Below are 21,832 nucleotides of genomic sequence, written 5' to 3' on the forward strand. Positions count from 1 at the left end.
TTTTAACTTTTTGAAAATTATGTTTTAGCAAGGAAAGCATAATATTGGGAGCTTGTGGACAGCCTCTTTTGATTGCTTCTATTTTCCCAGTGAATAAAGATGCAAAGTTATGAACTGAGAGTGAGAATGGGAAGAACTTTGGAGGGTTTGAGGATCCTGAAGAAGACGTTTAAAAAAATGTTTAGGAGAATGGGAAAGTGAAGGGACTTAGGGAAATACAATATTACTGCTAAGCAATGGAAGGCCCTCTGGAGGTTAGTGATCATGAATTTTAAGTGGATCTGTCAGCCTGCCACAGCCATGCCTGTAGGCATGGGGTAGGTAGAGATTTAATTAGGCTTGAAGTTTTGCTAAGTGAACACGACAAAAAAAATGGAACTAGGGAGTTGCAGGTGTAAGCAAGAGTGTAAGATTATAGTGATGGACTGTGCGAGGAGAGGTGTGAGGACATAGAGGGGTAAAGGACAGTGAAACGGTGGCAAGGTTGACGTCTCAGTCTCCTTAAGGGGAAGGATTGTTGGGATTGGTTTTCTCTTACTGGAAAGGTGGAGATGGTAACTGGATGGTGGGATGCTTAAAATGGAAAAATTGACCCCACTGGGGTCAGTGGGGTGGGGATAACTTATTAAAGCTAAGAAGTAAATGGGTGGATGGAAAAAACCCACAAATTTGAATAAAAGGGAAGAGATATAGGATAGTAATTCAAACAGGAAATGACACTTGGTGGTTTAGGAGTGATTTGTGTAAACAAAGAGAATTAAGGGTCAAGCAAACAGGTTAATTAATAAAGCAAGTTCCCAGAGGCTGTCAGCAGGAATATAAACGAGGGCCCAAGTGGGTGGGATTAGTATTAATAAAATTGGAGGGGACTTTGGTGAGAAAAGCAGGAGGATAATATAAGGAAGAAGAAAGACAAACAGTTTGTGGAGGATGAGATGAAAGCTATTGGAGCTCAGATTGAATCCTTTAATCCTATCACTACAATAGGAATCTAGGTTATCTGCTGGGACTGAGCAGGTAAATGAAGACTAGGAGCTTGAAGGATGCAGAAGCAATTGGGAGCACCTCTTTCCTTGGGAAAGGAGTAAAAGATGGTTAAGAGTCATACAGCAGTGAGGGCTGAAGACAGAGAAGTTCCAGTCTTTGAAGAAGGTGATAGATTAGCTTCACTTCCTGTGTCTCTCTGTAAAGGTGGAAAGCACAATGAGCTACTTCTATGGGTTGATTTTTATAATGTAACAGGTTACAAAATTGATCACATAGAAACAGTGGTACTTTAAATCATTCTTGAGCTCCAGATACAGACCCCCTTACTTACTAAACCTACTTGTTTGTTCTGATGGTGTCCAAAACACTCTACTGGAAGGCCAAAAGCAATCTAGCTTCAGCCTCTTTTTAAAATAAATAAATAAACAGAAGTAACCCTGACCCCCACCTCCTCTGGTATTTCCTATTATAATTGCCAACCTAGGCTCCAGAGAGGAAATTCAGAGCCTTTTCCTATCCCTCACTCTCCAATCCAATTAGACACTAATTTCTACAAATTCTACATTGTAAACACCTCTAAAAGTTTGATGCTCCTATTGGGATTACTTATAAACTGTTGTGAAATAACATTCATATTTTATGTCAAGACAAGAAAAATCTGAACATAAAAACGTCCTTCTGCCTGTTGTCCTCCCCTCCCACTGTGCATTTTGTATCTACATCATGACTGACTAAACCTCCCCCATCAGCAGCAATACCTGCTCAACCATAAAGAGAAACCTTCTCCTAGCATCAACAAGACAACTCCTTAAAAGATAACATTCCTTCTTGAGCTTGTAAGGGGTCACATGACCCACCACAATGACACCTAGATCCAAATCATGTAAACTGTCAGTAATATTTCATTTAGTGTACAGCCCTCTGTCTCAAAAAACTTATACAACTGTGCATTGACTTCTAATGGACAGAAGAGTTCTCAGAGCTTTCTAAGTTGTGCTTTCTGGGTTATGGTCCTCAAATTTGGCTCAAGTAAAATTTTCCATTCCTTTCTTAGATTGATTGATTAATTTTTCATTGACACTGTCCAGAATCTTAGGTTTGTATATGCCAAATTGGGACATAAGGGAATGAGGCAGATTAGTTATGTTCTAACTCAGGCATAGAGGAAACTAGCTCAGATCAAATTCCTTGGATGGCTAAACTGTAATGGGCTTACAGCCTCCAGTTCCAATTTGTACAGGAGCACAGTATGTGGTCTCACATCAATACATGGGGCCTTGGCACTTCCCTGGTGGTCTAGCAGCTAAGTTCCCAATACAGGGAGCCCAGGTTCGATCCCTGGTCAGGGAACTAGATCCCATGTGCCACAACTAAAAATCCTGCCTGCTGCCACTAAGACAGTGGCAGCCAAAATAAATACTAAAGAAAGAAAGAAACAGCAACATACACTTAAAAAAAATACTTGAAATGTGTTAATACTTGAAATGTCTTAAAGTGCATCTCTAGTCTAGACTTCTTTCCTCAAGACGGTTTTGAGTCTCAGTATCCTTTTCTGCCACTGGGCTGCCACTGGGCTATTGTCAAGCACTCCTAGTTCTACTGAGGCTAGATTCCCTAATGTAAGAACTTGAGGATTCGTGTTGGAAGTCCTGGTCCCTTTCCACCGTAGGATTCTTATGCATTTTGATTTCATTGCCCCCTTAAGTTCTCCACTTGGTGTCATTGGCATCTCATCCTCACTGTGTTCAAAGCAAATCATGAACTTCCTGTTCCTTACCACCCTGAGACCTGCTCCTTCCAAACTCATCTTAGTATCAGCTCCACTTTTCCAATTGTTCAGACCCCAACCCTTGGGGTCACTCTTACAGTTTTACAGTTTTATTTTATATGTTTTTTTTGGCTGCACTGGGTCTTTGTTGCTGCATGGGTTTTCTCTAGCTGCAGCGAGCAGGGGCTCCTCTCTAGTTGCAGTGAGTGGGCTTCTCGTTGCGGTGGCTTCTCTTGTTGCAGAGCATGAGCGCTAGGGCCTGTAGGCTCCCCAGTTGTGGTTTGAGGCAGTAGAGCATGGGCTCAGTAGTTGTGGCACATGGACTTAGTTGCCTGTGGCATGTGGGGTCTTCCCAGATCAGGGATCAAACCCCTGTCCCATGCACTGCAAGGTGGATTCTTAACCGTTGGACCACCGGGGAAGCCCCGATTAGGGGGGATCATTCTTGAATGTTTTCTCACAACCCACATCCAATCCATCAGAAACTCCTATCCAGAATCGGGCCACATCTCATCATCTCCTCTGCTGCTGCCCTGGGTTCCTGCTCAAATTACTACAGTAACCGCTTAATTGGTCACCTGCTTCCATTCTTACCTCCCTGGAGTCTATTCTAAGCATAGGGGCTTGAGTGACCCTGTTAAAACAAAAGTCTTATTTTATGACTTCGGGCCAATGACTTCCAACCTCATGCAGAGAAAAAGCCAAATTCCTTATGGTAGCCTCTAAGGACCTGCACAGTCTGGACTCTGCTCTCTCTCTGACCTTTTCTGCTGCTTTTTCCTTCGTTCTCAGTTTCTAGCCATTTCCTCTGCCTGGAATGTTCTTCCCCCAGACAGTCATATGGCTCAGCTCTTCCTTCAAGTCAGAGAGGCCTTTGTGCCACATTAGCTAAAACAGCACTCATTACTCTCTAGCATCCTCCCTAGATTTCATTTTTCTTCCTATGTCACTTCTCTTCCCCAAATGCATATGATCTTCTCAGAGGCTTTGTCTTTTCCTTAATTCCTAGTACAGTGCTTAGTACACAGCTAGGGGCCAGATAAATATATGTTGTGTAAAATAAAGAATAATGTAATTTTGCATTTCTAGAAAATCTTTATGTTTTCAGGGCACTATGTAAAGAAACTAAATTATATAAGGAAACTTAGAAGCTATGTTTTATTTTACAAATGATGAAACTAAGATCCATTCAGTAAGTTGTGCTAGAACTAGAATCTAGATCTCCCAACCCTCAATCCAGGGATCTTCTTATTCAGAGATCTGTTTTAGATCAGTTATTATCCTCACACTGCCAATGGGGAAACTCAGATGTAATACAGGAAGGGCCCTTACCAAACGGCATGTTATCTATTCACACTAGAAACCAGAATTCCCAGTTCCTACTAGTTATAATGCCTTTGACAGTTTACATTCTTGTCAGGGAGGAGTCAATAAAATTGTTACTTCAGTAGGTTGTTATTCTCATCTTTGCCTCCCCAACCTGACAGCATCTTCCACTTTGCATTTTACTCTATCTTTGTCTCTAGAGGTCAGAATGATTCTGTTGCTGTCTCAGTCAGTTCAGTCGCTCAGTCGCGTCCAACTCTGCGACCCCATGGACTGTAGCATGCCAGGCCTCCCTGTCCATCAGCAACTCCCCGAGCTTACTCAAACTCATGTCCATCCAGTCAGTGATGCCATCCAACCATCTCATCCTCTATCATCCCCTTCTCCTGCCTTCAATCTTTCTCAGCATCAGGGTCTTTTCAGGTGAGTCAGTTATTCACATCAGGTGGCCAGAGTATTGGTGTTTCAGCTTCAGCATCAGTCCTTCCAATGAACACTCAGGACTGATCTCCTTTAGGATGGACTGGTTTGATCTCCTTTCAGTCCAACAGACTCTCAGGAGTCTTCATCACCACAGTTCAAAAGCATCAATTCTTTGGCGCTCAGCTTTCTTTATAGTCCAACTCTCACATCCATACATGACCACTGGAAAAACCATAGCTTTGACTAGACAGACCTTTGTTGGCAAAGTAATGTCTCTGCTTTTTAATATTCTGTCTAGGTTGGTCATTGCTTTTCTTCCAAGGAGCAAGTGTCTTTAATTTCGTAACTGCAGTCACCTTCTGCATCTGATTTTATCACAGAAAATAAAGTCTGTCACTGTTTCCATTGTTTCCCCATCTATTTGCCATGAAGTGATGGGACTGGATGCTATGATCTTAGTTTTCTGAATGTTGAGTTTTAAGTCAGCTTTTTCACTCTCCTCTTCCACTTTTATCAAAAGGCTCTTTAGTTCTTCTTTGCTTTCTGCCATAGGGTGGTGTTATCTGCATATCTGAGGTTATTGATATTTCTCCCAGCAATCTTGATTCCAGCTTGTGCTTTATCCAGCTCAGTGTTTCACATGATGTACTCTGCATAGAAGTTAAATAAGCAGGGTGACAATATGCAGCCTTGATGTACTCCTTTCCCTATTTGGAACCAGTCAGTTGTTCCTTGTCCAGTTCTAACTGTTGCTTCTTTGACCTGCATACAGATTTCTCAGGAGGCAGGTGAGGTGGTCTGGTATTCCTATCTCTTTAAGAATTTTCCACAGTTTATTGTGATCCACACAGTCAAAGGCTTTGGCATAGTCAATAAAGCAGAAGTAGATGTTTCGCTTTTTCAGCGATCCAGTGGATGTTGGCAATTTGATCTCTTGTTCCTCTGCCTTTTCTAAATCCAGCTTGAACATCTGGAAGTTCTCAGTTCACGTACTGTTGAAGCCTGGCTTGGAGAATTTTGAGCATTACTTTGTTAGAGTGTGAGATGAGTGCAATTGTGTGGCAGTTTGAACATTCTTTGGCATTGCCCTTCTTTGGGATTGGAATGAAAACTGACCTTTTCCAGTCCTGTGGCCACTGCTGAGTTTTCCAAATTTGCTGGCATAATGAGGGCAGCACTTTCACAGCATCATCTTTTAGGATTTGAAATAGCTCAACTGGAATTCCATCACTTGCACTAGCTTTGTTCATAGTGATGCTTCCTAAGGCCCACTTGACTTTGCATTCCAGGATATCTGGCTCTAGGTAAGTGATCACACCATCGTGATTATCCAGGTTGTGAAGATCTTTTTTGTATAGTTCTTCTATGTATTCTTGCCACCTCTTCTTAATATCTTCTCTTCTGTTAAGTCCATACCATTTCTGTCCTTTTATTGTGCCCATCTTTGCATGAAATGTTCTCTTGGTATCTCTAATTTTCTTGGAGAGATCTCTAGTCTTTCCCATTCTGTTGTTTTCCTGTTATTGCTGCTATCTAAGCATTAATAAATAATCACTACTTTCAACCTAGACAGCGTATTAGAAAGCTTTAGAGACATTACTTTGCCAACAAAGGTCTGTCTGGTCAAAGCTATGGTTTTTCCGGTAATCATGTATTGATGTGAGAGTTGGACTGTAAAGAAAGCTGAACGCCGAAGAATTGACACTTTTGAACTGTGGTGTTGGAGAAGACTCTTGAGAGTCTCTTGGACTGCAAGGAGATCAAACCAGTCCATCCTAAAGGAAATCAGTCCTGAATATTCCCTGGAAGGCCTGATGCTGAAGCTGAAGTTCCAATACTTTGGCCACCTGATGCGAAGAACTTACTCATTTGAAAAGACCCTGATGCTGGGAAAGATTGAAGGCGGGAGGAGAAGGGGACGACAGAGGATGAGATGGTTGGATGGCATCACTGACTCAATGGACATGAGTTTGAGTAAACTCCGGGAGTTGGTGATGGACAGAGAGGCCTGGTGTGCTGCAGTCCATGGGGTTGCAAAGATTCGGACAAGACTGAGCGGCTGAACTGAACTTTTTCTTGTACTTCATCTTCTTTGACTTCCATAACAATGAGCTTGGGCTTCCCAGGTGGCACTAGTGGTAGAGAACCCTCCTGCCAGTGCAGAAGAGACATGGGTTCAATCCCTGGGTCAACCCCTCTAATATTCTTGACTGGAATCCCATGGACAGAGGAGTCTGTGGCCTACAGTCCTTGGGTACAAAGAATTGGACATGACTGAAGCGACTTAGCACACACACAACAATGTGCTTGGGGCTAGGCTGTGGCTTTGTTCAGTCTGCTCTAACAAAATCCCATAAACAGGGTGGCTTATTAACAACAGAAATTTATTTCTCACAGTTCTGGAGGCTGGAAGTCCAAGTTCAGGGTGCCAGCATGGTCAAATTCCAGTGCAGACACTCTTCCCAGTTGTAGACTGCCATTTTATCCTTGTATCCTCTCAAATGGCAAGAGAGGTCTCTAGGTCCTGTTTATAAGGGCACTAATTCCATTTATGAGAGCTCCACCTCGTGACCTAATTATTCCCCCTTAGCCCCACTTCCAAATACCGTTACAGTGAAGGTCAGGATTTCAACATATGAATTAGGTCGGGGTCGGTTGGGGGAGAGGGGCAGGGAACGGAATACATTCAGTCCATTGCAGGCTCCCTGGGCCTGAACAGAGGCCATGAATCCCCTCAATTCAGTTAAGCAAACCAGCATCAAGGAATCAGGTTTCATAGCTTGTTAGGTGACCTACATTCCAGGTTATTTTTTTTCCCTCTTTGAAACAACTGTGGTTTACTATCAGTTGTTTCAGGCACAATAAAGGGAAAGAGCAGCCTGAATATAAAATTTGTTTCTTTGTTTTGAACACAAAGCATTTCCTCCTTCTCTTTTTCTTTTTCCCAGTGTATGAACCTGGCTCTGTCCCTTGGGTTCAGTACAAATAAACGGAGCTGCTGAGGGAACAGGGTAAGCAAGCTGATTTTTGTAGTTACAGGCTGTTCCACATAACCCATTTACAAGGTCAGTAGGGACCACAGCTTACCAAAACAAAGAGGTATGTAATTTTAAATGAAGAACTCTAGATCGATCAGAAACAAGCAAAGACCTTCCAGGGTTTCTAAATGGTTTATAATCCTGACTGTATTGCAACAAAAAATTGCTGGAGGGTAAGGAAAAAAGAACACAGACTAGAGGATCAAAATATTACAGTGCTGTAAAAATAGAGTTCTGAGTACGGCCCATGTCTGTTAGAACTCTGTACCAGCCTCTTTCCTTCATTGCGTTCTTAAAACTGAATGGGATCATTACAGGTTTGGATGCTTTGGAGAAATAAACATGTAATTAAAGTTGTAGATATAAAAGTGGTTTCATATGGATGTTTTTAGAGAGAAGAACAGTGGTTAAGAAATGAGAGCCTTAAAACCAACCTCCTGAGGAAAGGCTGAGGATCCCAGCGAGGAAGACTGGACTGCAGGCAGCATGGGCCGGCATGTGCCTTTAGATAAGTTACTTCAACCCATGAGCCTCAATTTTCTCTTCTGTAAAGTAGAGGTAACAGTAGTTTCTACCTCATAACCTCATAGACTTATTGTGACAGGTAAACAAGTGAAGGTGTGTGAACTCTTTCTTCATCCTGAGGGTGGAAGCTGAGTGGAGACACTGGTCCTGGAGGTGGGATGCTGGGGTGGAGTGTGGCTAAACAGGAGTTGGGGACCTTTCTAATCGAAGAAATAAAAGCATTAGAAAAGAAGGTGTTGATTGGGATTGGAGGGGCTAAGAGGTGGTAACCCTTTTGTAATTCTGAAAGCTGAAATTGGGAGGAGAAGCCAAGCTGGGCTTCTGGGCTTTGGCTGGCTATGAGGAGAGCACTGAATCAAGCTCTGAGACCAAAAAAAAAAAAGTTCTTTTTTTTTTTTTTTTTTTTAAATATCAGAGTTCTAAAGAACTAAGAGAAATGTCCTGATTTGGACTAGAGTGGAAGTAGGGGCAATGGAAAATGTTTTAACAACCAGCTGGGAGTGGAGATGAGAGCCTAATTTGTAGTATTCACCAATTTCCACGATGTAAATACATCCATCATTGCTTATTTCAAGCTGCCAATGCGATGTCTAACTGGCTCACCAAATTTCTAAAAATGTAAATTGTTGGCTCTAGTGGGCTCTCTCACACACCAATGAGTAGGAGGATTAGTTTTACAAAAGAATCATATGGGGTTCAGATTAGGAAGCAGCCCACTGACTTGAAGTGGGAGAAACAGACACTGGAAAAGGCCAAATGCTTTCAGCCAAATTAAGCTAATTATGGGCTTCCCTGCTGGCTCCACAGTAAAGAATCTGCCTGCAGTGAAGGAGACCCGGGTTTGATCCCTGGGTTAGGAAGATTTCCCTGGAGAAAGGAATGACAACCCAGTCCAATATTCTTACCTGGAGAATTCCATGGACAGGGGGGCCTGGTGTGCTGTAGTCCATGGGGTCTCACACTGTCACTTCACTTTTTCACCTGAGTAACACCAGACTGTTTTACCTCTAAATTTCCCAACTGTGTACAATTTATGCAGTGATACTCCTTCGGAGAAGGCAGTGGCACCCCACTCCAGTACTCTTGCCTGGAAAATTCCATGGACAGAGGAGCCTGGTAGGCTGCAGGGTCACTAAGAGTTGGACACGATTGAGCGACTTCCCTTTCACTTTTCACTTTCATGTATTGGAGAAGGAAATGGCAACCCACTCCAGTGTTCTTGCCTGGAGAATCCCAGGGACGGGGGAGCCTGGTGGGCTGCCGTCTATGGGGTCGCACAGAGTCAGACATGACTGAAGCAACTTAGTAGTAGTAGTAGTAGTACTCCTTCGAATTGAGGTACTACTGGACTAATTAGGTAGGAAAAAACAAGTACTTGGTGTACTTGAATGTGGCCCGCTCTGTGTCTTAGGAGGAGGTAAAAAGATACCAGGAAAGTGAAAGAGGAAAGATTATCCTAAGATTCACAGTCTCTGAGTAAACCCACCTACCATCTCAGCTGCTGGCAAGGAGGTACAGTCACAAGGAAAGAAGTTTCTCAGGGGCCTTTCCACTTTGGGCTGCCAGGGGCTTTTTAGGTACATGAGTAAATAAAATTATTAAATAAACATTGCTATAAATAGAAAAGAGTTCCAGACTCCAGGAAATGGCCTACTTACTGGAATAATAATGTAGATGATTAGAGAATGTGAGTAGTTCTTTTTAATTTTCAAGAGTATATTACCCGTCTATCCTGAAGGGACAGGGGAGGAGAATCATGGAAATGGTTTTTAATTACAGGAAAGATCAGAAAAAGCTTAAGAAGGATTGGCTCTGGGATATAAAGTGGGAATACAGGGGAAACACAACCTACTAAGTTGCTTCATTCGGTCACTGTGAGGAAACAACCCCCAAATACAGTACTTTTAGGGATTATAAGGCAGGTTCGAAAAAGCCATGTGATGTCTCAGTGGAAATAAAATGTGAACTTTCAGAAATGAAAGCCAGTCTTCTGGGGTAGTCTCACAGAATGGAGCTTGCATTTCACATAAAATCCTAATGGAAGAGAAGGCCAAAACCCTGCTCCCATCATGAGGGAGGAGAAATTCAAAAGAAAATATTTGCAGAGAACAGTAAGTGAAAGTTAAAGGATCCGAGGATTATTTTTCCCATGTTATCTAGAAGATAATGTCCTGCTCTTCTCTGTTTACAAGGGGTAAAGAGAAGAAGGGAAAAAAATGCTTCAAAATACATATATTTTATTGTATTATTATTTTATTCAGCGGGATCCCATGCCCCCTGCATTGGGAGCACAGAGTCTTAACCACTGGAGGGCCAGGCAAGCTCCAGGATTTTAAAAATGCTTATCATAAAGAAGGTGGCTGGACATAACTGAGAGGAGTCTTAGCTGTCCTTTGGAGGTCTTGAAAGTAGGACAGATTCTCTTTTTCTTATTATACTAGCCTTGCCTTAAGAAAAATTCAACAGATGACTTCTAGGACGTTCTTTGCTTGTGAACTAGTGCCAGTAGCAGGCTAATACGGGGCCAAGAAGTAAAAGAGGCAACTGCCGTTTTAGGGATTTGTTCTGGGTTCCACCTCTTGTGGTTCAGAGTAGATTGTTTCAAGTCTCAAGACCTTATTTCCCACAGTTCCAAATAAATATCCTTGTTAAAAACTTATTTTTGAAAACTTTTCCAAGGCACTGTACAGTTCAGTTCAGTCTCTCAGTCATGTCCGACTCTTTGTGACCCCATGGACTGCAGCTCGCCAGGCCTCTCTGTCCATCACCAACTCTCATCTCATCCTCTGTCGTCCCCTTCTCCTCCCGCCTTCAATCTTTCCCAGCATCAGGATCGTTTCAAATGAGCCAGTTCTTCACATCAGGTGGCCAAAGTATTGGAGTTTTAGCTTCAGCATCAATCCTTCCAATGAATATTCAGGACTGATTTCCTTTAGGATGGACTGGTTGGATTTCCTTGCTGTCCAAGGGACTCTCAAGAGTCTTCTCCAACATCACAGTTCAAAAGCATCAATTCTTCGGTGCTCTGGACATAGAACTGGACATAGAACAACAGACTGGTTCCAAATAGGAAAAGGAGTACGTCAAGGCTGTATATTGTCACCCTGCTTATTTAACTTCTATGCAGAGTACATCATGAGAAACACTGGGCTGGATGAAGCACAAGCTGGAATCAAGATTGCTGGGAGAAATATCAATAACCTCAGATATGCAGATGACACCACCCTTATGGCAGAAAGCAAAGAAGAACTAAAGAGCCTCTTGGTGAAAGTGAAAGTGGAAAGTGAAAAGTTGGCTTAAAACTCAACATTCAGAAAACAAAGATCATGGCATCCCATCACTTCAAGGCAAATAGATGGGGAAAAAATGGAAACAGTGGCTGACTTTATTTTTCCAGGCTCCAAAATCACTGCAGATGGTGACTGCAGCCATGAAATTAAGACACTTGCTCCTTGGAAGAAAAGTTATGACCAACCTAGACAGCGTATTAAAAAGCAGAGACATTACTTTGCCAACAAAGGTCCTTTTAGTCAAAGCTAGGTTTTTCCAATAGTTATGTATGGATGTGAGAGTTGGACTATAAAGAAAGCTGAGCGCCAAAGGCACAATTGGAATAGGAAATATTTTGTTCTAAATTGCTATATGAGCACAAAATATCTCTATACATTACCTGTAACATGTAATTTGTAACTGGACAAAAATAAGTTCTTCAGTATTACTGGTAGCCTAGCAGTTCAGTTCAGTTCAGTCACTCAGTCGTGTCCGACTCTTTGCGACCCCATAAATTGCAGTATGCCAGGCCTCCCTGTCCATCACTAACTCCCGGAGTTCACTCAAGACTCACGTCCATTGAGTCAGTGATGCCATCCAGCCATCTCATCCTCAGTCGTCCCCTTCTCCTTCTGCCCCCAATCCCTCCCAGCATCAGAGTCTTTTCCAGTGAGTCAAGTCTTCGCACAAGGTAGCCAAAGTACTGGAGTTTCAGCTTTAGCATCATTCCCTCCAAAGAAATCCCAGGGCTGATCTCCTTCAGAATGGACTGGTTGGATCTCCTTGCATTCCAAGGGACTCTCAAAAGTCTTCTCCAACACCACAGTTCAAAAGCATCAATTCTTTGGTGCTCAGCTTTCTTCACAGTCCAACTCTCACATCCATACATGACCACTGGAAAAACCGTAGCCTTGACTGAAGTGCTGAACACCTACTCCAGCTCAAAGTGATGGGACCAGATGCCATGATCTTCGTTTTCTGAATGTTGAGTTTTAAGCCAACTTTTTCTCTCTCCACTTTCACTTTCACCACGTGGCTCTTTAGTTCTTCTTTGCTTTCTGCCATAAGCGTGGTGTCATCTGCATATCTGAGGTTATTGATATTTCTCCCGGCAATCTTGATTCCAGCTTGTGCTTCTTCCAGCCCACATTTCTCATGATGTACTCTGCATATAAGTTAAATAAGCAGGGTGACAATATACAGCCTTGACATACTCCTTTTCCTATTTGGAACCAGTCTGTTGTTTCATGTCCAGTTCTAGCTGTTGCTTCCTGACCTGCATACAGGTTTCTCAAGAGGTAGGTCAGGTGGTCTGGTATTCCCATCTCTTTCAGAATTTTCCACAGTTTATCGTGATCCACACAGTCAAAGGCTTTGGCATAGTCAATAAAGCAGAAATAGATGTTTTTCTGGAACTATCTTGCTTTTCCATGATCCAGAGGATGTTGGCAATTTGATCTCTGGTTCCTCTGCCTTTTCTAAAACCAGCTTGAACATCTGGAAGTTCATGGTTCACATATTGCTGAAGCCTGGCTTGGAGAATTTTGAGCATTACTTTACTAGTGTGTGAGATGAGTGCAATTGTGCAGTAGTTTGAGCATTCTTTGGCATTGCCTTTCTTTGGGATTGGAATGAAAACTGACCTTTTCCAGTCCTGTGGCCACTGCTGAGTTTTCCAAATTTCCTGGCATATTGAGTGCAGCACTTTCACAGCGTCATCTTTCAGGATTTGAAATAGCTCAACCATCCCCATGGAAAAGAAATGCAAAAAAGCAAAATGGCTGTCTGAGGAGGCCTTACAAATAGCTGTGAAAAGAAGAGAACCGAAAAGCAAAGGAGAAAAGGAGGAAAGATATAAGCATCTGAATGCAGAGTTCCAAAGAATAGCAAGAAGAGATAAGAAAGCCTTCCTCAGCGATCAATGCTAAGAAATAGAGGCAAACAACAAAATGGGAAAGACTAGAGATCTCTCCAAGAAAATTAGAGACACCAATGGAATATTTCATGCAAAGATGGGCTTGATAAAAGACAGAAATGGTATGGACCTAACAGAAGCAGAAGATATTAAGAAGAGGTGGCAAGAATACACAGAAAAACTGTACAAAAAAGATCTTCACGACCAAGATAATCATGATGGTGTGATCACTCACCTAGAGCCAGACATCCTGGAATATGAAGTCAAGTGGGCCTTAGAAAGCATCACTACAAACAAAGCCAGTGGAGATGATGGAATTCCAGTTGAGCCTAGCAGAGACAACACTAAAAAACCCAAGATTTGGTTTTATCTGAATTCACTTCTCTTTACTATATGTGGATCCTATATATGGTGACATAAAGCCCAGGCTTCCCTGAGCTGGAGTAGGTGTTCAGCACTTTTTTCCCTAAAGCATTGTAAGACTCCAACCAACGTCCAATGTATAAGAATGTATCTAATGTACTGGTGATTCCAAGAAGACCCTGACTGAAGCATGTTTTCAACTTTGCTCATTTTTGTACAACTCACATGTACAGCAGAAGTCTCACATCAGAGTATTTCAGAATATTAGGGCTGGAAGAGGTCTTAGAGATGATCCTGTCCATGGCCCTCGTACTGCACACACAAAGCCTGGGGTCCAAGGAGGAGGAGTCCCTGTCCAAAGTTATAGTGCCAAAAATGGCAGAATACTGGCTCTCTGTTAATAACTCAATATGTTTGTGATCAATTCTGGAAACTGTCAGCTAGAAAGTAAGCCTTTCCTCACTCAGTAATTTTTAGACCCATAAAGACCTGTTTACATAAAGGTTAAAATTTTAACTGTCCACGCAGGAAAAAAGATTCCCCATCCCTCCAAAAATAAAATCCATCAGGGGGCAAAAAACTTAAATGTGAATCCCAACTTAAATATGGATGCTTAAACTAATTTTCAAATGCAAGAAGATGCAGCTTCATCTCTGGATTTGTCTGCCACCACCACCACCTTAGTACCACTTGGTGCTTTACTGGGTGTATGTACTCTGTATTATGTATCTCAGTTAGTCCCTACAACAGTGTATCGACCTATTAGTTATACATTATCCCCATTTTATAAGGGAGGTAATTCAGAGATATTAAGAAATTTGCTGAAGCACAATTTGCTAGAAAGCAAAAAATGCCAGAATCCAAAACAAGGTAATCAGGACTATAAAGGCCTTAAAGATAGTGTGATTCCTCAGGGGCAATCTGCTTGAATGTCAGGAGGTAGGGAGTTAGAGGAAGAAAAATAAAAGTATTTTGTTAATGAATCATATGAAAACAGAATCTAAAAATAGAATGCCTATTAATTTTTTAAAAACTTTTTATTTTGTATTGGGGTATAGCCAGTTAACAAACAATGTTCTGATAGTTTCAGGTGAACAGGGAAGGGACTCAGCCATACATATACATGTATCCATTCTCCCCCAAACTAAATGTCTATTATTTTTCAATCACCACACTGAACTATTCCCATCCAGGTTACTAGTGACCTCGGTGTGGCTAAATCCTTGGTCATTTTTGAGTTCTCATCTTGTTTGGCCTACTGGTAGCATATGACACTGCTGATCATTCCTTCCTTAGTTTCCAGGACTTCACACTCTCAGGTTTCCTCCTAACTCATTGACTGTTCCTTCTCAGTGTCCTTCATGGGATCTGCCTCCCCTCCCAGAGCTCAATCCTTGGTCCTCTTCTCTCCTCTTTCTATACTCATTTCCTTAGCGATCTCGCCCCATGTCATGCCTTTAGGACGGCACTTAGATGTATATCTCTACCCAGATCTCTCTCCCCTGAGATCCAGACTCTCACATCTAGCTATGTCCTGAGCATCTCCACCTCGACATGGACATCTCAACGTCTGGATTCAACATCCCCAAAGACAACCCCCTGATAACATCCCCTTCCAAGCCTGCCCCATTCCCAACATTTTGCATCTGTTGATGGCAAAATCATCTCTTACTCATTCAGGCTAAAAGTCCTGGAGAAATGCTTGGCTTTTCTCCCCCCTCATATGTGAGCCTTCAGGAAATCATTTTGGCCCTCTCTTCAGAATGTAACCAACTGTAACCACTTTCTGCCACTTCCTCTACTACCACTCTGGTCTGAGTTTCCATTATCTCTCAAAGGGTATTGCAGTAAGTTATCATCCTGCTTCTCCCTGTGCCCTCCTATAATCTGTTCTCAACACACCAGAGGGATCTTAAAAAAAAGGTAGTCAGGTCATGTCACCACTGTTTTGGACCCTACATTGGCTCCCTGTGTCAGGGTTAAAACCATGGGACCTTTTTTTTCTTGGTTTGTTGCTTTATGTACTGAATAGCAAAATCAATCAGCCATGCCTATGCATATATCCCTCTGTTTTGGACTTCCTTCTCATTAGGGTCACCACAGTGCATTAAATAAGAGTTTCCTGTGTGTTGAGGTCCTTTAATGGACCAGAACCTGGTGGTCCGGAGTCGACGATAAGAAAGTAAAGGAGAGAAAGAGGCTGATATTCCTTGGTTTACACCAAAAGCCAATAAAGCCCCTGCACGGGGCTTGCTCTGTTTACGAAGGCCTCAGGTGCCCTCTCAATGGAGTGAAGCTCTCGAGAGGATCTTAGAAGCCCAGGCAGGAAAGTGAACTCAGAGAGCCTCTTTGCTCCAGGGGATCAGCCTGAAAAAGAGGGAGGGAGAGAGAGAAAGACACGGGAACCAGAGCTCTGATGGAGCAAAGGTGTTTTATTCAACATTGTGTAGGTATTTATACTGTCTTACAAGAGAGCTATTTTCAGCAGAGATAAAATCAAAACTTAAAAGTTATCAAGAAAACATGAGCTCATCCATATGAAAGAGAGAGTTGTAAATAACCACTTTTACCATATGGTTCATAAAAAGAAAGAGGGTACTTATCACTGTATAGAAAAACTAACGAAGGAAATGCCTGGATTCCTCAGTCCCTGGAGAGTCTTGCCTCTCCTCTTAATTTGGGAATATTCAGGAATTAATAAGGAACAAAGAATTCCTGATGGTTCCAAAACAGCACACAGGAAAGCCCCTGTTAAATACTTCCTGACACCTGTGCTATACAGTATGTCCTCATTGGTTCCCTATTTTATTCATAGTATCAATAGTGTATATGTGTCAATCCCAATCTCCCAGTTCCTCTCACCTCGCCCCCTTTTCCCTTTTAGTTCAGTTCAGTTGCTCAGTTGTGTCCGACTCTTTGCGACCCCATAAATCGCAGCACACCAGGCCTCCCTGTCCATCACTAACTCCCGGAGTTCACTCAAGACTCACGTCCATCGAGTCAGTGATGCCATCCAGCCATCTCATCCTCTGTCATCCCCTTCTCCTCCTGCCCCCAATCCCTCCCAGCATCAGGGTCTTTTCCAATGACTCAACTCTTCGCATGAGGTGGCCAAAGTACTGGAGTTTCAGCTTTAGCATCATTCCTTCCAAGGAAATCCCAGGGCTGATCTTCAGAATGGACTGGTTGGATCTCCTTGCATTCCAAGGGACTCTCAAGAGTCTTCTCCAACACCACAGTTCAGAAGCATCAGTTCTTCGGCACTCAGCTTTCTTCACAGTCCAACTCTCACATCCATACATGACTACTGGAAAAACCATAGCCTTGACTAGATGGACCTTAGTCAGCAAAGTAATGTCTCTGCTTTTGAATATGCTATCTAGGTTGATCATAGCTTTCCTTCCAAGGAGCACGTGTCTTTTAATTTCATGGCTGCAGTCACCATCTGCAGTGATTTTGGAGCCCCCCAAAACAAAGTCTGACACTGTTTCCACTGTTTCCCCATCTATTTCCCATGAACTGATGGGACCAGATGCCATGATCTTCGTTTTCTGAATGTTGAGCTTAAGCCAACTTTTTCACTCTCCTCTTTCACTTTCATCAAGAGGCTTTTTAGTTCCTCTTCACTTTCTGCCGTAAGGGTGGTGTCATCTGCGTATCTGAGGTTATTGATATTTCTCCCGGCAATCTTGATTCCAGCTTGTGCTTCTTCCAGTCCAGCGTTTCTCATGATGTACTCTGCATATAAGTTAAATAAGCAGGGTGACAATATACAGCCTTGACGTACTCCTTTTCCTATTTGGAACCAGTCTGTTGTTCCATGTCCAGTTCTAACTGTTGCTTCCTGACCTGCATACAGATTTTTCAAGAGGCAGGTCAGGTGGTCTGGTATTCCCATTTCTCTCAGAATTTTCCACAGTTTATTGTGATCCACACAGTCATTTTATTCTCTGTCTCTGTCTCTATTTCTGCTTTGCAAATAAGATCATCTATACCATTTTTTCTAGATTCCACATTCTCTTCTGTTCAATCCCTCAGTTGTGTCTAACTCTTTGCAACCCCATGGACTGCAGCACACCCAGGCTTCTCTGTCTATCACCAACTCCCAGAGCTTACTCAAACTCATGTCCATTGAGTGAATGATACAATCCAACCATCTCATCCTCTGTTGTCCCCTTTTCCGCCTGCCTTCAATCTTTCCCAGCATCAGGTCTTTTCCAATGAGTCAGTTCTTCACATCAGGTGGCCAAAGTATCAGAACTTCAGCTTCAGCATCAGCCCTTCCAATGAATATTCAGGACTGATTTCCTTCAGGATTGACTGATTTGATCTCCTTGCAGTCCAAGAGTGTCTCAAGAGTCTTCTCCCAACACCACAGTTCAGAAGCATCAGTTCTTTGGTGCTCAGCTTTCTCTATGGTCCAACTCTCACATCCACACACGACTCCTGGAAAAACCATAGCTTTGGCTAGATGGACCTTTGTTGGCAAAGTAATGTCTCTGCTTTTTAATATGCTATCTAGGTTGGTCATAGCTTTTCTTCCAAGGAGCAAGCGTCTTTTAATTTCATGGCTGCAGTCACCATCTGCAGTGATTTTGAAGCCTAAGAAAATTAAGTCTGTCACTGTCTCCATTATTTCCCCATCTATTTGCCATGAAGTGGTAGGACTGGATGCCATGATCCTTGTTTTTTAAATATTGAGTTTTAAGCTAGCTTTTTCACTCTCCTCATATATGTGTTACTATACAATCCCTGGTGGCTCAGATGGCAAAGGGTCTGCCTACAATGTGGGAGACCTGAGTTCAATCCTTGGGTTGGGAAGATCCCCTGGGAAAGGAAATGGCAACCCCCTCAAGTACTCTTGCCTGGAAAATCCCGTGGAGGGAGGATCCTGGTAGGCTACAGTCCATGGGGTTGCAAAGAGTCAGACATGACTGAATGACTTCACTTTCACTTTATACAATGTTTATATTTCTCTTACACTTACTTCACTCTCTATGGCACTCTCTCTAGAACCTCAGGACTTTGTAGAAGCTCTTATATGAAGCCACAAGAGCTGGCTTCCATTGCCTCTCTAACCCTCACCTCCTACTGTTCATCTCTTCCAGTCAAGATGGCCTCCTGCTCTCCTTCCAGGAACACTGAACTCTCACCCTTACCTGGGGGACCTTGGCTCCAGCTTCTCAGTATTCTGGCACTGCTCTTCTCCCAGGGTCCTGACTAGCCCCTCAGGACCGTCAGCTCTGTTCACATCTTACTTAACGTTAAGGCTAACGTTGACCATCTTGCTTACATTGCAGCCTCCTCCCACACTCTCCCCTCCCAGCACCCGCATTCCACTTTACTTTGCTCTGTTCTTCTATAGTTTACTTATGTTCATTGTTTATCTTTCTTCCCTATCCTGCTCTAGAACATTCACTCCATGACAGAGAGACCTGTTTTGTTCACATACTTATTTCCAAGCACCTAGAAACTCTGCTAAATATATATTTGTGGAATGAATTTAAAAATGGGAAAGCACTACTAATTAAGACTAAACTATCTAACAAGACTAAAGTGCTAGTTATTCCAGATTTCAGAATACCTTGCCACACAATAGGTGCTCAATAAGCATTTGATGAATGAAGGAATCATGTACTGTAATTTGAAAAGGAATCTCAGCACACATTTCCACAGCATCCATTTTGTGTGTATGAGTTGGAGTGTATCTTGAGTTCTACCTATTCAGTATCTGAAACTCATTTTGCCGTTTTCTACTTCAGGAAAAAGTCCTTTAACATATTCTTCTACTATTCAGTAGAATATTTCTTTTTTAAATTGAAGTACAGTTGATTTACAATGCTGTGTTAGTTTCAGGTGTAAAGTGATTCAGTTTTATATATATATATATATATATATATTTCAGATTGTTTTCCCTTACAGGCTATTGCAACATATTGAGTATAATTCCCTGTACTGTATAGTAGGTCCTTGTTGATTATCCATTTTGTACATAGTTAAAGTGTTAGTCTCTCAGTCCTGTCCGACTCTTTGCCACCCCATGGACTGTAGCCCACCAGGCTCTTCTGTCCGTGGAACTCTCCAGGCAAGAATCCTAGAGTGGGTAGCCATTCCCTTCTCCAGGGGATCTTCCCAACCCAGGGATCAAACCCAGGTCTCCTGTATTGCAGGCAGATTCTTTACCGTAGTGTGTATATATTAATCCCAAACTTCTAATTTGTCCTTTCTCTCCCTTCCCCTTATGCAACCATAAGTTTGTTTTCTATGTCTGTGTCTGAGTATTTCCATGAATTCTATCACTCAGAGGTGGCTGAGGAATTTAAGAATTAGGATGACATGATGAAAGCATTGCAGGAAGGGGAACCCCCTCCAGCAGTCTAACACTGAGAAATGAATCATCCAAGGAGACACACGTACTTATTATTGAAAGGTAGGGTCTGGCTGCTCACTGCCCAAAAGTCAATAAACAGGCCTGGTCGGTGGAAAGGAAAGTTTGCTTTATTTCAGATGCCGGCAACTGGGGGTTGGGGGGAGGGGGTGTGGGGCGACGTCTGTCCAAAGGCTGATTCTGCCCCCTGACAAGCAGGGGAGAAGCTTTTATACACAGAGTAGGGAGGGGGGTTGGCTACATACAGAAACAGCCTAGTCAGCTCTGACAATCATCTTCAGATTGGTCATTGCTAGTCTGACTAGCATCATCTTGATTGTTTTAGGTACAGTTAATCTTCAGTTCCAGAGTCTGTCTGTTCCCATTTGTTTGAGAACACTTCTTGGAATTGTGGCAGCTCATGTCCTGGTCCAGTCCAGTCATCATGCAGTTAACTTTTCCACCTGGGGTTTCAGTATCTGTAAGACAGCTCACAGAATATGGCTCAGAATATTACCTGTAATCCTTGAGAAGGAACTAAAGGTCCTTGACTATGCTTAGTGACTACATTATTATTATTTGATCTCCTTTGACTGTTTTCCTATGTTTCTGCATTTCTCACTTCTCTGATGAAACGTATTCTTTGCTAAAGTTTTCCACAGACAGCAGGCAGGCAGAGGACATGGCTGGGGGGAAGGACCATAGGGTCATGCTGTTTCATGCTGATAGAGCAAGAGATTTTACTGAGAAGGGGTGCCTGGGCAGAGAGCGGGAGGGTAAGGGAGCCCAGGAGGTCTGCTCTGACACATGGCTCACAGCCCGGATTTTATAGTAATGGGATTAGTTTTTGACTCAGGGTCCTTCCTGGTGGTGCGCACATCACACAGTCAGGATGGATTCCAGCAAGGAGGATCCTGGGAGGTTGGTAGGACAGGAGGCATCTCCTTTTGAACTTTCCTGAATTCCGCCCCCTCCTTATGGGGGCTCCTTAGTTTCCTGTTCCTTACCAGGACCTCCTGTGGTAAAGTAATTCACATGAATGGTTACTATGGTTTCTGGCCAGGATGGGCGGTTCCCTTAACACCTCCCCAACTCAGACAGTGCATACTCAAGATGCTTCTTGGTAATCAGGGCAGAGGTCTCTTTCTTCTGTAATTAACTGACCTGGGGCTTTCCAGGTGACCCAGTTGGGAAAGAATCAGCCTGCAATGTGGGAGACCCAGGTTCTATCTCTGGGTGGGAAAAATCCCCAAGAGAAGTAAATGGCAACCCACTCCAGTAATTTTGCTTGGAAAATCCCATGGATGAAGGAGCCTAGGGGCTACAGTCCATTGGGTCACAAATGGACTTTATTTCTACTTTATTTGTAGAAAACAGAAAAAAGTTTCCCAGGCCTTCCTTGAGTGACAAAGAGCAAGCCCAAGCAGTTACTGATTAGGACACAGGACTCCTGGTTCTTCCTGAAGCCATAAAGATAACAACCTGATGCATTATCTTTGAGTGGTTCTACAAAAACTAAGGCACCCCCACCCAGGAGGATGCAACTATAAGTCCACCACAAGCATACAGACTCCAGACCGGTAGGAACCAAAAGGTTGAGATTCTGGAAACACCACCTTGTTACCTCACCACCAAACAACGAGAAGGTCCGGGAGCTGATCAAGCAATCTATGACCCATTTGGAAAACAGTAATGCTGAAAGTGATTGGAGGGTTCAGGTCTTTTGTACACCCAACATCTATTCTTGCTTTTAGCCTTTGCAATAAATCTTTCTCTGCTCCACACTCCCAAGTTCAGATTATCTGGCTTCAGTGTGCCAGGGACACAGGAACTTGGGTTCCATAACAAAG

General features: G+C 42.8%; 1 protein-coding gene across 1 annotated transcript in view; it reads left to right on the plus strand.

Moving 5' to 3' along the window:
• The window catches only part of LOC120858188 (tubulin alpha-1C chain-like), a 56,294-nt gene that overhangs the window by 20,889 nt on the left and 13,573 nt on the right, over positions 1-21,832 (plus strand). The window contains exon 3 of the mRNA XM_040234095.1: positions 7,453-7,515. The gene's annotated coding sequence lies outside the window, so the exon portion shown is untranslated. The remainder of the gene's footprint in view (positions 1-7,452; positions 7,516-21,832) is intronic.

Source organism: Oryx dammah, unplaced genomic scaffold, assembly GCF_014754425.2.
Source record: "Oryx dammah isolate SB20612 unplaced genomic scaffold, SCBI_Odam_1.1 HiC_scaffold_29, whole genome shotgun sequence".
NCBI lineage: Eukaryota > Metazoa > Chordata > Mammalia > Artiodactyla > Bovidae > Oryx > Oryx dammah.